Source organism: Triticum dicoccoides, chromosome 7A (genome assembly GCF_002162155.2).
Source record: "Triticum dicoccoides isolate Atlit2015 ecotype Zavitan chromosome 7A, WEW_v2.0, whole genome shotgun sequence".
In the NCBI taxonomy this organism is placed as follows: Eukaryota; Viridiplantae; Streptophyta; class Magnoliopsida; order Poales; family Poaceae; genus Triticum; species Triticum dicoccoides.
In genome coordinates, this window is record NC_041392.1 from 26,295,143 (window position 1) to 26,299,563 (window position 4,421).

Sequence of the window (4,421 nt, forward strand, 5' to 3'; positions counted from 1 at the left end):
ACCTCCGCGATGCTCGATGATCCTTGTGTGGTGATGATGCTTGAGATGACTTGTGTGTGGTGATGATCATTTAGATGACTTGTGTGCTTCTCTATATGCTTATGTTGGTTGTGATGATGTTCGTTTAGAGACTTGTGTGTGATGATGCTTATGCATATATTGTTGTGATGATGCTGGATGATATCCCGTTGTGTCTTATATGTCTATCTCATCATATATATCTGCTGATATGTGCTGCTATTTGAATTGAATTGATCTGAAAACAAACAGAAAAAAGAAAAAAAAAGCAAAAGCAAACTATGTCGACGGCTAGGCCGTCGGCATAGGGCTAGCGTGAGCTCCCAATAGCTGACACGTGGGCGCCTATGCCGACGGCCTAGCCGTCGGCTTAGTTTAAAAACTGTGCCGACGGCTAGGCCGTCGGTATAGGCGCCAACGTGTCAGCTACTGGGAGCTCTGTATGAAGGACTATGCCGACGGCCCGTCGGCTTAGTTTCAAATTATGCCGACGGCCCGGCCGTCGGCATAGACCTGGTCCTAGAGCAGCGGCTGGTCGCCACATGGCACCCCTATGCCGACGGTCTAGCCGTCGGCATAGGTTTTGGCTAAGCCGACGGCTAGGCCGTCGGCATAGGGGTGCCACGTGGCTATCAGTCATTGGGCAGACTTGACGGCGGCCGCCGTTAGGCGTGATAGTTGCCGACGGCCTGGGCCGTCGGCATAGATGTACGGCCCCCGTCGGCGTATCATATATGCCGACGGCTTTTCTAAGCCGACGGCCTCCCTGGCTGTGCCGACGGCCCTATGCCGACGGGGGCCGTCGGCATAGGTCTACCCCGACGGGACTCAGGCCTATGCCGACGGCCCTGTAGTGCAATCTCACAATCATGCACCGATTTACATCCCGAACAATCACAACCTTGTCAAACCTTGCTCATGATACCACTTGTTAAAATAATCCGAGGCACTCCATCGATCTACCGAGAACCAAATAATCACACAAGCACGACATCGAGATTTGTTAACGAGATTCACCGATATGGCTATATCCTCGGGGCGTGACTACGGGCGCTCCTCCCCATGACACCGCTACAATACGGCACCCCGGCCGCCGGCACATGCCGCCGGCTCCCCCGCGTACTCATGCTATTATGTTGCCATATGTTACATCGTGTGTCTACCCCCGATATATATGAGAGGCCTAGGATACAAGTGTTCTATTAGGACACAACTCCTACCCTGTCTACACACAGTTCAAAACCAAGTCCAACTGTAACCTACCTCGTACAATAATATTCGACACAACTCTAACATTATGGGTCAACATTGAAGATGCCCTTAGTTTGGGTAGACAAGACATTAAAGCTGGTTAGTACTATGATTGAAGCTAGCGTATGTTTGAAGCTAGCGCGTGAGTTTAATTGTGAACAGGAGACGTCCTCTTCTTCCAGAGAGAGTGAGAGAGGGAGAGAGAGGTGATAGGTGAGGACCACACGGTTTCCTCACGCTGCTCTTCCGCGTAGCTGGACGAAAACTCGGTAAACACTCTGTTTAGCTGGCTCTATATTAATTAATTAGCTTGCTTGATTGATCTCGTCCAAACCCAGATCGGAGCTGATCTCACGCTAGGAACGCCACTCATCCGACACGCTCTCCACTAGACAGTGCAGGTCGGGCTCGTCGGGGTTCTGCCGGAGCACCGATCTTTTCATATTGATCCGCCTCTCTCCCCTCTGGTCGTCTCCTCCGTCGGCGCGGCACTGAAGCAAGGCCGAGCGGACGCGTTCTGCTCCGGTGGCGAGGTGAGCTGTGCTTGTGCTTCGCTTCCTTTGGTGATCGCATGCCTTGCTCGTCGATTGCTCTTTTTTTTATGTCAAAAATGGAAGAGAGGACCCGGCGGTCTAGATTGTACTAGCAAAGTTCTTAAATAAAGGTAATATTATGATGGTGCTTAAACTTATCACTGATGTTTACTTTTAAGTGTTTAAACTTGAAAAATACGCCAAACTAGTTCTAGAATTTGGCATGAGCGTGCAATTACGGTGATGATCTCATCCGTAGACGTATAATGCTCTGATGTGGCACAGTGGCTAGGGAAGCCTGTTTTCTATGTCTACGGATAGATTATTACCGTATTTGCACGCTCGTTATGGCTTTTGGTTGAGCCGCCGCTAAATTGCATAGCCCGAACGCTATTTAAAACATTGGATTGTAGTAAAACTAATCCGCAATCATTCCCAACGCAGAAACGCAAAAAAGGACTTCAGCTGTGAGCACTTGCTCTCCTGTTCAGCCTTGGCCATGGAAATCGCCTGCACAGACCTCACCCATGTCTTGCGCTCGGAACGGCGGTTCAAGTACACCGGGTATAGCAAGAGCTTTCACATGCCGGGCAGGGACAATCACATCAAACGCAGATGGAATCTCGGTGGGCATGACTGGGAAATCCGTGTATATCCGCAAGGCGGTGTGCCCTCGGATCCCTCCAGTGTGGCATTCAATGTTGTCCTTCTCAGCGAGTGCGCTGTGTCTGTGGTGACCACTATACGTGGTTGCTTGGTTGACCCGGAGGGAGTTCGTGAACCATCGGAAGAAATTTGTCGGTCAGTAGCATTCAGGAAACCCCAAGATAAATCATCTCAAATGCTTCTCATGCCATGGTATACTCTAAATAAATCGCGTTATCTCAAGGATGATTCTTTCATTGTGCAATGCACCCTTGAAGTTCTCAACGAGCTGCCAGATATACCAGAACCAGAAGTGCATGTGCCAGTGCCAACCTCTAACCTGCACCAGCACTTCGCTGAACTCCTGCAGAGCCAGATGGGAGCGGACGTCACATTTCTCGTGTCCGGTGAGTCCTTTGCTGCGCACAAGTACATACTCGCGGTAAGGTCCCGTGTCTTTAAGGCCGCGTTCCTTGGTGACATGATTGAGAGGGGCTCGGAATGCGTGGAGATTAAGGACATGGAGGCCGCGGTATTCAAGGCGTTGCTCCACTTCATCTACACCGACACTGTGTTAGAATTCGAACAACAAGAGGGTGCAGAGGCCATGATTACCGACACCGTGCCAGAATCCGGACAACGGGATGAGGCGCATGAGCAGGCGGCATCTGTGATGGCTCTTGCTCAACATCTACTTGCTGCTGCTGACAGGTATGGGCTGGACAGGCTCAAGCTCATCTGCGCCAGCAAGCTCTATGATGGCATCAAAGTGGACACAGCAGCGACAACTTTGGCTTTAGCAGAGAGTACAACTGCTGGGAGCTCCAGAAGAGGTGTGCTGATTTCATTACCAAAACTTATGCCCGGAACTCATCTCTTGATGCTGTGGCGGCGACGGAGGGGACCTCTGGTCGTGATTGATCTTCTCAGGTCTACGTGTGGGATAACAACGGGGCATATATTTTATGGTCCATGGTATTATTGTATCTATTTGAGCTTGCCGGGCATGCTTGTCTACTATGTGCTGATAAAAATGGTTGTATCTAGACTTATTTTAGTTATAGATACATCCATTTTCAACCATTTCTAGGACAAGTATTTCCGGACGGAGGGAGTATCTGTTTGAGCTTGCCGGGCATTCTTGTCTACTACGTACTTTATGCCTGTCTTTCAATAAAATTACAGTTTTTCTAATTTTCATACGTCTGCTTTTAATTTTGCTTTAAGTCGTTTTTGTGGCCGTCGGATGTGCACGAATCTTGGCGCTGCTCGCTCTGTCTGTGTCATCTCATTGGGGCTTCAGTAGTCTGTGTTGGTCTGTACCCGGATCCGTTTGCAATCTGTGTTGGTCAGGAGAAGGGAGGGGGGAGGAGAGGTGGAGGCGGAGGAGGGGAGTCACCACAGTCCGCGAGCAGCAGCAAGGAACTGGCGGGAGGTAATGGAGAGCGGGACTCTGCCAGCGAGCAGCCCTGGAAGAGGGAGCCTAGCTGCCGTGGAGCAGCAGGAGGAAGGAGAGAGAGTGGTACCGAGAAGAGTCAGTCCCGCCATCAGCAGGTGTTCGCTGGTGAGGTCGGCTCAGTCCATCGGAGGTGCTCATAGGGTAGGTCTGCGTGTATGTGTTCATAGGAATGAATGTATGCATGTATATATGAGCGCTTGTGTTGTATTGTGTTCTGAAAAAGTAGACTGTAATTTACTTGGTGCACTCTCTTGATTTGTTTATTTTATTGACTTTACAGTTAGTGTTGATAGCAAATAAGTATAGCACTGTAACGCATAGCTCTGTGGTTTGTGATTGACGGCAAATCTGAGTGCCAACGAGTTACGGCTGTGTGATGATGTCAAAGTCAAGTCATTTCGTATACTTGTGATAATTTGAACACCTGGGGCCTTATTTGGTACTAGTGTATTTTAGGGAATTTGTGGGGATTATCCCGATCAAATCCCTAAATTTTCACATATCCTAAAACATCG

General features: G+C 49.5%; 1 pseudogene; it reads left to right on the plus strand.

Annotated features, from left to right (window-relative positions):
* Positions 1-1,476: 1,476 nt before the first annotated feature.
* LOC119331037 lies at positions 1,477-3,647 on the plus strand (annotated as a pseudogene).
* The last annotated feature ends 774 nt before the right edge of the window (positions 3,648-4,421 follow it).